The sequence below is a fragment of the Protomyctophum bolini genome (genome assembly GCF_963924005.1).
Source record: "Protomyctophum bolini genome assembly, chromosome: 16".
In the NCBI taxonomy this organism is placed as follows: domain Eukaryota; kingdom Metazoa; phylum Chordata; class Actinopteri; order Myctophiformes; family Myctophidae; genus Protomyctophum; species Protomyctophum bolini.
This window is the reverse complement of record NC_137877.1, coordinates 21,534,639-21,547,059: the sequence shown is the minus strand read 5'-3', so window position 1 is coordinate 21,547,059 and position 12,421 is coordinate 21,534,639. Positions and strand designations below refer to the sequence as shown.

Here is a 12,421-nt window from a genome sequence, read left to right as displayed (position 1 = left end):
GCAGCAGTGCACGTCACACAGACACAATAGTCCCAGATACCACACACCAAGCTAGTTAACAAACTGTCAATCATCACACTCTGTCTCTCTCCCCCTCATCACTGTTAATCCACTGTTAATTAGTATTCATATTCAGGGACAGAAATTTGGCAAAAATAGCTGATCTAGACAAAATGTACTTGTAGATCGGCTATTTTTGGCGAAGGGATTTGGTGTAGAGTGGGAAACTCTAGTCCGTCCAGAATCCAGATTTATAATCGTCAATCATTTCAATGTTGAAAATGTCATATATTTTCAAACATTTTCAAAACAAATGTGGAAATCGATCTACAAGCTCAAAACGTGTCAAGGTCGTAGATCGGCCATTTCCACTATTCATCCTTTTTTTTAAGTATAGTTATTAAATATGCAAGTTATAATATGTCATATTTGCCAAGTGCAACTTTTGTTTACGAAGCCTAAAAAGCCAAGCAGAAATATAATATTGATAAAATTCAGTTCACACAACAGAAACAATTAACCGTCAAATCTAATTTCATAATCATTCAATTTCCTTAACAACCACTGCAGCACAATACACACACAACATCTGTGTGCATCTGTCTTCATCATTATCCGATTGAAACAAAAGAAAGTGCTCACACACGCATAACTTCATTTCATCATTTCAACCTCCTACTCCGATGAATAGAGGCCATTTCTCAACCTTCAGAGCGGAGACATAGTGAAGTGTTGAAATACTATCAGGGAGGCCAGTATGTGTAGGAGAAGGAGATGGGCAATGTGCCACCAGCAGCTGGGTCCCACGATAAGACTCCAGCATCCTGACGGTGCATGCACAGCGTGCATTCTGTTACAGGCATGGCCCGTGCCATGTCCCCCTACAGAGGAGAACCAGCACGTAGAGAGGTCCTGTTACAGGCATGGCCCGTGCCATGTCCCCCTACAGAGGAGAACCAGCACGTAGAGAGGTCCTGTTACAGCACACTCACTCATGTGGCTCAGACAATGCTATCCTACAGTATCAAAGAACTATGGTTGAGGGAATGCCAATACTACAGTATCAAAGGACTATGGCCGAGACAGTAGCAGATCCACAAGCTCGAACCGCAATCTGCTACTTTTGCTATGAATTTGAATCCTGAATAGTAACAGTTTTGGACATACCGTATGAGGTTTCACCGACAATCTAACTCATTTGACCATGGCATCCTCATTTAGTTTACATTTTTATCCCATTCTTTCATCTGGTGCCAACTGCCTAAGGCCCAAAGTACCACACCAATGATTCGCCATGCAACTTCTTGCAACCAAACTGTTACGAGTAGTTGCATGGAACCATTATCCCCAATGTCAGTTGCAAGGAGTTGCATTGGTGTGACATGCCCTTAAAAGGATTCCTGGCTAATAAGACAAATATGCTTTAAAACGTTATACATGTTGGCCTCTATAACTACAAATAAATATAACACCTTCAATCTTTTATTTCTTTCATAAATAGAGAATATTTTACTGAAAAGGAACTGCTCCCATCACAAGTTGATGTCATACCGGTATGTCCATTGTTCAATGCACGACACGTGCTAATAAAAATAATTTTAAATTATTGCTTTGATGCTCATATTATAGATAAGTATTAAGTTGTTTTTTTCAGCATATGCATTCCATAGGGCTAGAGTAAGACCATATGACATCATCAACTTGCGACAGGAGCAGTTCCTATTGAGTGAAAGCTTTTTATTTATGAAAGAAAAAGAAAATTAATTCTGTATTTTTATTTTAGTTGTAGAGGGCAAGTATAATGTTTTACGGCATATTCTCTGTCTTATTAGCCAGCTCAGGGATCCTTTTAAAACGGTTTTGTTGCAAGAGTTGCGAGTAGTTGGTTTGGGCCAAAACTGTAATCCCGGGCGCTACTCTCCCTCTGTCAACCTGGGGAGCCCCGAACTGATCTTAAATGCTTCCTTCAGTGTGATGAGTGAGCAGGCAGCTTCTTTAGTATCAAGGAAGATGCCCGACCAATGGATTCCTAAAAAGTTGCCAACATGACCTCATCTGCAACGAAACCATAACCCCTTCAAAATGTATAGTGCTCCCATAATTCACATAAAATAATTAAGAACTGAAGTGAACAAAAAGGGACTTCATAATGATGCATCCATTAGAGACACTACCATTTTGTGCACAGATGTGCATCATTTGTTCATTGATGTTACGTTTTACTTAAGTAGGGTCAGAGAGTGGCTTACCGTATCAGCAGAGCGCGAACTCTCTATCCACATTTCAATGCGCCAAACCCAAGGGAGAGTGATTATTGAGGTAGAGTACACCACACCTAGCATTAGCTCCAACTTTCCAAGTACTTAACACACGACTGGAAAAAAAAGCTTTTTTTTTTCATATGCTGAGTTGCAAAAGTCATATGCTGAGTTGGCAGTGCCTGGGATCGAACCCATGACCTTGTGGTCCAAAGGAGAGTGCTCGACCAGACAGACACACATTTGATCTTTTGCTTAGTTTGATGATTACTATAATTATTCAAGAATAACGCTTAATTTATTCACAGCTCAAGAGCTCCAATTCATGTGGACTGATTCTTTTTTTTAACACAACAAATAATTTGGCATATGCTCTATTGCTGTTAAAACTCAATTTGTGGCAATTACATCCACTGACCTTTGGAGAGCTTGAGTTTGGTACAAATCATGTGCCAATTCATAAAGAAAATTGTCTCCCTAAGTCAACAACTGTGTAACAAGAGACAATGGGATAAGAATGGGCTGGTATGGTTATTAAAAAGGACCACTTCACCCATTTTCATATAATTGGTCTTGCTCATTATAATATGGTACAATTTTGTTCAGAAACATGCCTAACTCTACAGACTCTAGTCTAAACATGCCATAATACTTTGAGGACGAGCAGTGCTCAAAGTAGGTGTGATGTGTGAGTGAAATCAAACACCAATTAAGTCAATCATCTGAAATAGTGAAAGACATGAACCATTTGACATCTACGAGCATTATGCACGACTAATCTGCCTGTGTCCATTCCCCATGTAGCTACAAGAAGTTAAAGGTTTGACCTTAGTTTATTTATTATTCGTTTTTCTTTTAGGTTTTATGACATCAATTACACCCAAGAAACCTGAACATTGAAAACAAACTATTTTGCAAAAGAGATCCTATAATGAAAACCTAAGGTTATATATATATATATATATATATATATATATATATATATATATATACACATACATACATACATACCAGTATATATATGCGATAGGCATTTTACTGTACAAGCATTCCGCCCTATTATTTTATTGATTATGTTGTTATCATGTGATTATGGATACGGATACTAGTAATGATCAAAATAAACAAACAAGGTGCGCATTGGCACTGCCCTCACAATTCAATTTGATTACGATTCGATCCGGTGATGCATTTCGATGCATCACACTTTCTAATACCTCACAACATGGCAAATTCAGTCAATACAAGTAGTCAGATATACTGAACATCATATTTTATATAGAAACTGCTGGGAAATCACTTGTCTCCTTGACATAAATGTCTTAACATAAAATGTATAAATTGTACAGGGCTAGGCTATAATCGATTATGTCTGCTAGCTGCATCGGTGCAGAATCGTGCACGGCCGAATCGCGCTGCAAAAGCTTAATAGAGTATTTCTGTTTTGACACCACTTTAAGAAAATCTATCTGGTGGACATATCTCCACTGTGCAATTCACATGCATTCAATGCATCACATTTTGGTTTTGCAGATGCAATAATTGTCAAAGCACTGTACAGATATGCCATTTCCAGCGAAGGTTCAACCATTTTCATAGAACATTTGCCTATAATGCCATGCGCATTATAGAGACGCTAGGGTTTATGGGGATAAAATACACTTCCTTATTGCCATACTAGTGTCACTTCATGCATTAGCCGTTGTGATTCTGTGAAATAGACTTTAAGACATAAATAGACCTATATCTATGGGTACACACAGGTACACATTAATCTAGGTAGCTAGCTATACAAACAAGCCTTCCGTGAACAAATGTGTGTGGCATTCAGCAGGCCAATTTGTTCACTGTTGCTATGGCTGAGGGGGACAAAGCTAATTGTCAAAGGAGGCCCTTTAACCAGTTTATGGAGCTGTATGCACATCCAGATGGATAGCAGGGTGAAGAATGGCTTGAGGGGGCTGCCCCGGGGTCATGGGCTACTATATAGTGGAGAGCTGTGTGCATGTGATGATGGCTTTGTTGTTGTGGCCTGGAGAGGCCAATAACTTTGGAGACGGTTAATGTACTACTACTCTATGGCTCAATGTGTCCTCCTAAAGGAAAGTGTTAACATATAGACAATAGTAGCAAATAACAAGGGAGCAGCGGAGTAAAATGGGTTATGCTTCGGTAGAATAATATTATAAGGTGTGTGGGGGGAATATCAAAGTCATTTTAATTGCCTCAGGTAGGGTTTATTATGTCATTAATACAAATTGACTACAAAGTACAATTATACTAGGTCTAAATGTCAACCTTAACCACTTGAACCCTACCCTCTTAAGTGTCCCCCAAGGGTCTATACTTGGGTCGCTCCTTTTCCCTCAAAATGTAGAAAAATTAAAATAGCCGATCTACAAGCTCACAACGTGCCGTGCTTATCAAGTTTGTGACACATTGTGAGCTTGAAGATCTGCCATTTTCAGTGAATGTTCACCTATATTTTCTGAGAAAATATTGCATCTTGCAACAAGCATGTTACTCAGGGACAAGGTGCATGGGCCTGGGTCCACCTGTTATCGAACGCCAGGCTGGAGGGAAGATTAGACCTGCTGACTGGGTTAAAGCTGCTTACAGAAGAGGACAGCTGCTTCTGCTCTACCTCACCTGGACATAGCTTCTCCAAAAACACACCCAAATGACCAGAAAGATGCTAGCAGCCTCATAATACAGTAGGTAATGAAGATTGAAATGAGAATGAATGAGTAAACAGACCAGCTTCTAAAGTCAAGAGTAGTCTGGCCAATTCATTTCTAACACAAACTTATTGTATAATGCTGCTACTGGAGACACACGGACGATAGGAAACCGTGGCAAAATGCAGAAAAATAAAGTCAATGTTTTTTGGTTCAAAGTTCATTCAACCTAATAACCCTAGCTCACCCTTGATGAAGGCAAGCAATCATTTGTTAAAATATGGCATGACTGATTTGATTATGTGGAGACTGCTTAGTTGTTATAATCCAAGTTCTAAAAGGCTAATGGCTGGTCATTGCACCATCCACTGAACTCACCCAACATGACAATACAACACAAACCTCCATGATACAACAATTTTGTCAACTGACCAGAGGCCCACTTACCAGTAGACGTAGTAGCCCATGGCCATGACCACCAACGCCCCACAGATCCCAGTGAAAATCATCACAGCACTCTGGTTCAACATTTTGGCTATTGGTATTATTCCACCAAAACAAAACCAGAATCAAAATTAAATCCCAAATTAAAAAAGAAAAGGAGCAGCAGACAGCCTGTAGAAAGCAGTTCACAGCCTGTTGCGATTCATGGTCATGATAATCCCACAGAAACAGATAGGGGAGATTATGATGATCACAGCAAGAACGCAGCCAGATCCCACTGCTGGAACTGCTCAATCAGCATAAAGGTGGATTGGGCCCCTGCGAGTCCCTGGCACTTCAAAAAGTGCCAAAAATAAGAGTTCCTGATGGAGAAAGCAACAAAAAGGGAGCCTGTAAAAAATGAATCCCAAGCCCACCGTAGTTTCTCAAGCATACGCTATTGAATACGAGTCAGATTGGAAGATGGCCGACTTGTGGAAGACACATGCAAACCGTACGCGCATCCACCCCTTCTAATCCTATGGATCAGATTAGGGCTGATTAGCAAACTGCAGCTACCCTGGATACGTCTAATCTAATTAGCATCAACAAAAGGGAGGATGGGCGCTCCTGGAGCAAGGATGAGGTAGACACTTTCAACCTGGTGTCCCTCCCCATTTTGGGCATGTGCATTGTGGGTAAATTTATAAACTTGTCTCAACTTTATTTATTACGATACTTTTTGTGGCTTTCGCCTTTATTTTTATAGAGAGAGGTATACAGTAGGCTGACAGGAAATGGGGAGAGAGGTGGGGGGGGGTGACACACAGTAAAGGCCATCGGGATCGGGAGTCGAACCCGCGGCACACAGCCAGACTGGATTACCAGCCAAGGTGCCCAGACGGCTACGCCAGCCTCAATTTGTTTATTTTCAAAAATAGCTCAATTCTTGGCTATGCATTGTGAGCTTTTACACTGTAGATCAGCTATTTTTGCTGTGCAATACCATTGTACAACCATTATCCAAGGATTAAATAAAACAGGGCTTCAGTGGTGAAAAATTCACAATGCCACCTGCTATGCTAAAAAGACTGTGTACTGTGAAGTGAGGTGCGCTCTTATCATACATCATCTTATTCTGGCCAATCACATTTTGCATCCTCACATTTGTCTTCAATCTTTGTGTTTTCACAGACCCTCAAAGCTGGACATAGAGGTGGCTAGCGCCGCTCAAAAAGAGCAGTAGACACTAGACAGTGGAGCAAGATACAGTGTCAGACTCTACTTTCCTTTTTTGTCATTCCTGGCCTTACCATTGGCCACTTGTGGGATGCCACTCAGAGCAGTGACGTCTGTGTACAGGTCAAAGACTTTACCTGCATACTGTATGGGGGAGAAGTGGTTTGCCAGCTTTCGTGTCTCTACCGACCAAGTCTGTTGAGGGCTAAATAAACCCAAAGCATGGTGAGCTCAGTGATGAGTGGTTTCCTCCCACCTCTCAACTACACACAAAGACAAACCACGCCCAACGAATTGTGTTAACGGCCATCAAACTGTGTTTTGCCCATCAAAACAGCCACAGGACAAGTATGACTGTGTGGGCCAGGCTAACAAAAGTCAAAAGCCTTGGGGTTGGTGACGGGGCTAGTGTCAGACATGGTTCATACTGTGTAATGTGTACAAGCAGGCTGAGGGACAGAAATAAACTCTCATGCCAACATTGAATTGAAAACCGAATCAAGCATTCTGTGCCCGAGTACAAGCCTTGGACTCCACCACTGGGCCTAAAAGTGGATTATAATTATAAATGGAGATGAAAATACATTGTGATAAGCTGGACAAAGAAGGGCATTCAGATTCCAAAGCACAGTATAGCACTAATGTACATGGATGGACTACATGCACACTAGCTGGTTTCCCCGTTTCTTTTCAATAAATGCCTTTTCTGTGTATGCATCTCAGAAGCAAGACATATACATTTAACCACTTTTTAAGGAGTTGCCCCCGTTTTGGGCAACATTCTAATATAGCAAAAAGTGTAGCTCTACAAGCTCACAATGCAAATGTGATGCATCATAAGCTTGTAGGTCAGCTATTTACTATACCCCCGCACATTAACCTAAGTGGTTAATGAGCCTAGTAAAAAGGGCTTGTGAAGAATGCCTCAAATGCTATGTAGCATTTCCAGTTCTCCTACACGCCTCCATCATAATCACTCCACATGGGCTCCTAGTGCTACACCTACACTAAGGCAGAGAGGAGAGTAGAGCTGTGACTATAGAGTTGCTCCGATCGATCGGTATATTTTGGAAATATTCAAATTTTCCCCTTACGCACAAGATCGGTATCGGCCGATCGTGAGAAAGCTGAGGCCGTACCAGAACAAGTACCTTGCAGGTTACGTAACTGATGTCTATAATGTACAACATACATTGCCATTTGCCATGTATGATTTTTATGAAGCTGAATCACGCGCTACAAGAAAAGCATGGAATTATAGTTCATGGGTCATTCATTCATCCTTTTCTGATCAATTACATATAGCTTTATCTTTGTAGCAGTCTCTGTCAGTGCTACAGCAACAGTAAATCGAAATAATCCATTTAATCGCATGCAAAAGAATCAAATTTAGAAAATGATCAATCACATTTTGGGCAAAAGGTTTTAGTTGACAAGCTCACAATGCATCCCAACGCATTGTGAGCTTGTCGATTTGGCATTTTCATTATGTTAGAATTACACCATGAAATAACTAGGGATGTGCATGACTTACCAAAATCAAAGTTGATTATTCTACTGATGTTAATAATTAACAGATATTCGATTATTCGACCACGATGATACATTTTTATCCTCAAAAACGATTATTCAAATATTTGATTATTCTGACCCATCCCTATAAATAATGCTTAAGTCAGGGGTTCCAAGAACATAATAGATAGTTGCAGCCCCAATTTAATACATGCAGCATAGCTTTGTTTGTAGCAGTCAATTTCAAAAGAGACGTATAGAAAAGTTTCTAATTTCATGTGATTGGACAAGCAATGGATTCCTTCATGGAATAAATTATGCTAATATTTCATTCCATATGGCTCATTTATGACCGCCGCACCGGAGACGATTAAGGTGGAAGGCCAGACTTGTCCTTTACCAAAAGTCAAGAGATGCAAATGTATTCTAAACAGTATTCTGTTCATGGTCTGCTAATGGTTCGTAGCGAACACATCAATCAAAAAAAAACTGACACATCTTTTTCCAGATTAACTTTTAACTGTGCAATGGAGAATGACATTTGCACAGCCGACACGAGATCAGAGAATAGAGATATGTCACTGGCATTCTAATCTCTCCCAAGGGCAGCATGGTCCGTCCCCCCCCTTCCCCCCACACACACACAGGCCCAAGGCAATCAATGAGGCCCAATGCATATAAAGTAGGTTTAAAGTGCTCATCTGTAAGTTGCTTCTTTTAGGCTAGTGTTCGTACTTCGTAGACACGGTTGCTTAGTTCTCTCGCAAAATCTGTCAACACTGTTGGATCTGCTTGCCATGTCAGTACACACATTACAATTCTATCTGCATAATGGTCCAACATGTCCTCCTCTAATTGCTGCATGCATACATAGACACCACAACAACAAAAAACATGCAATACAATAGTGAAGTGACTAATGCATTCCTTTAGCATTTGTTCTACCCTGCAGTTTTGTGTACAGCTAGCCAGGAGCCAATTTGGAAGAGACTGGGCAACATTCCAAAGATGGATATGTACCAGGGACTAGACGGTTATGTGAAATGGAACACTGAAGTCAAGTTTAAAGAAAATAATACATTTGTTTTTAACATGCACAAAACAAGGCGTAGGGCTCTATAGCTGCACAATATCTTATTTATATAACCTTTACTTTTTGACAGGTTGTCATAGAACAGCGATCTCCTTTGTCAAGTGAGACCAAATGGCAACTGATAAAACACACAAAAAACATGTCTACAAAGCTAATATTTAGGGTGAGGGGGCTGCTGAGAAAGGAATAAGGCATGTAAAGAATATCAAGGCATATATATATGTTTTTAGAAGGGATGCCGTTATAGAAGTTATCCTTGACTTGACTCACTGAACTCCAGTAACCCGGTGTGTGAGTGTGTGGTGGTACGACACCCTTACAGCACAGCACCACGTACGTCACACTCCCAGCGACACAAAGCGCACATGATGTGACATGCAATGATGCAGGCACACACACACCTACCTTCCTAGAATAAAAAGAGTCTAGTCTGACAAGTGCAATAAATAGTGATCATCACTGTCACCAGTGCACCACAACCAATGACACATAATCAGGTTTAGGAAAGTCAATGTCTGCCACTGCCCACCACCACACAACTGATTGACTTTAGCCGGCCAACGTTTTTAGGAAGGCTAATAATACAACAACACCCCGGTTACCGCATAATAACATGTAATACAATGGACAGACCTGTCAAAGTGTCAGAGCCGCCATATAGCATCAACGTTATAACGGTTCAGACTGGGGCTCGGACAATGCTTTCGACAAGTGTCAACTCTTCTTACGACAATAATATGTGGTTTAATTTGAGTCGAGTGACATGGTTGAGCGACGAAGTATACTGCTAAACACTTTAGGCTAACTTCGGGCAGTTATAGAACATTGTGTTTTGCAAAACACGTTCAGTTTGTTTGTCACAGACAAGCTTTCTGTAACAGTTACCTCATATTGCACACGCGAGTGACTGAATGTTGAATTAACGTGCAACCCCGGCCCGTACGTGTCGCTTTGCTAACATTATGCTAGTTAGCAATACGCGACCCAGACATTGGTGTCCCGTCGAATGTTGTGGCGCAAGACGTCGCTGTTGTGACAAATTATACAATTTAAAGCTACAAATAAGATGACACTATATTTCCCTCATAAATGCTCTGAAGGACAAATAAACTAACCGCTCAAATCATTATCTAGACTGTAGACACCAGCTAAACGAACCCGACAACCCCCGGAGCAGCGCCGTTCAACGGGTCACCAGTGTCTGCGTAACAGCAGTCAGCTAACCGGTCTCCTCGCTGTTTTGCTGCTGACAGCACTGACTCAGTAAGCGGCATACATATACACACAGACATACTGCGTGTGCTGCTCTTGCACCTTACCTGAAAGATTCCACGCCAAAGCTGGATGTTTCTGCAGGTTCTGCAGATAACGTAGTCATGTGTTTCACTGATCCCTTCTTTTAAACATAGAACTGTACCATATAAAGCCGAAGCACAGTGACTTTAGGTCTTTAGGATGTGTGGAGCAGACCCAGAGTGCTATTGTTTGACGGTTAATGCCCCCCGGCCGTCTCTCCCCCTTATAGCAAATCAGAGATTTCCTACATCCGGTCCGGCCCCTCATTCTTTATTCACAAACTAAAATAACTTTTTGTATTTTTTTTAGATGACATCGTCACAGACCGCATTATAGGAGTCATTCCACAAAAACGATACGATTTACGGTCCCTCTGACCTTTTCAGGTGTATTTCATTTTTCGATTGAGTCGCCAAAAACTATTTTTAAAACCTCTATTTCATCAATTGAAATGTCCCCTTTAATATTGTGTACAAATTACATGCATTTAATCTTTATATTCAGTAGACACCCCCTATTTTGTCCTTTTTCCATGTCCCCAATGGCCTTCAGTGAAAGTGGTCCCCTCAAATAAAGTTATTCTCCCCTCAAATAACGAACTGGCCCTTTAGTGACAGCACCAAGAGGAATTGGCATTCGACAACTTTTCTGAACAACATGCTACAGAAAGAGGCAATTTCACACCTTATTTTTACAATGTTTTAGTCATTTATACTCATCACATATAATATGTGGTCGTACATCACAGCCCAACCCTGTTACATAGAAATCAATAAAGATAGAAAACAATTAAACAATTAAATTATGTTTGTTAGTCAGATGTAGCGTTGCTGGCCGGCTTATACAGTATGCAGATCTAGTATGTCAAACCATCACCATGTATGGATATCCAGGTTTTGATGAGGTCGCAATTATTCTAGATCTAAGGGTAGGGCGAGGTCGTGTGCATGCATCCACCTAGGTGACAGCAGACTGCTGGGCGAGCGCTGGTGCTTTGGCATGGGGGGGTCAGATCAATTATGGAATGAATTCTGTATAATGACCATATATGGAGCGTGTCTTGAGTGTACAGGGTTTGATGTGGTCAGATCAACATATGGAATGTCAGAACAGGTCAGCTCCATATTTCCTTTTGGCAGCGGAGGCATTGTCTTGAGTGTACACTGTACAGGGTTTGATGAGGTTCCTGCAGGTAGGGCCGGGCCTTCATTTTCGGGCCTGTAGAGAACTCTAGTTTTCGCCGGCTGCCGGGCGCAGCTGCACTAATAACTTTGGGCCAGGCCCGTCTGGAGTTTAAATCGACAGGCATCAGTCAAAAGGGAGACATCAAAGAGGAAGGATGGATGGGGAAGGATCAACATGGAATGTCAGAACAGGTCAGTTCCATATATGGAGATCTAAGGGTTTGAAGTTTGAGATCAGATGTAGAGTTGCTGGATTGATGACATCAGGGATCTCCAAACTTGATGTCACGAGGCATGACCAAATATGGAACTCAATCAATTCTCTTCAATCAATCAATCAATTAAAAAGGAAAGGAAACTTTATCAACTATCTAAAAGGCTAATCAACTTCCAGAGGCAAGTGTGCATGTGGAACCCAGGCAAACATTTATTATTTTAATAGGCTATTGAATGTAGACTTAACAAGGACAAGTGAGAGGATATAACAGTAATAATATACACAACACAAATCTCTGGTCACTCAAATGCCCATTATCTTCAAACATTCTACAAACCACTTTAGACATCTGCTGGTGAGTTTGTCAAACTGCATTCAGATTGAAGGCATCGGTAGTTCAAAGAGCATTTCAACTTCAAGGGTGAAATAAATAAATACAATTAATTCAGCATTGTATTTTGACGTTCGACCATTGAGTTACAAATAAGATGCATGTACAGCCAATTCTGCTTTGTTTCCAT

General features: G+C 41.0%; 1 protein-coding gene across 3 annotated transcripts in view; it reads right to left on the bottom strand.

The window, feature by feature from the left end:
* The window catches only part of LOC308331240 (1-acyl-sn-glycerol-3-phosphate acyltransferase gamma-like), a 31,751-nt gene extending 21,042 nt beyond the window's left edge, over nucleotides 1-10,709 (bottom strand). For 2 of the 3 annotated variants that reach the window (XM_080786552.1, XM_080786554.1), the window contains exon 1: nucleotides 10,523-10,709. The gene's annotated coding sequence lies outside the window, so the exon portion shown is untranslated. Of the gene's footprint in view, nucleotides 1-5,383; nucleotides 5,451-10,522 lie in introns of those variants that run through there. The other variant, XM_080786553.1, reaches the window with a different exon arrangement.
* Between the last annotated feature and the right edge of the window lie 1,712 nt (nucleotides 10,710-12,421).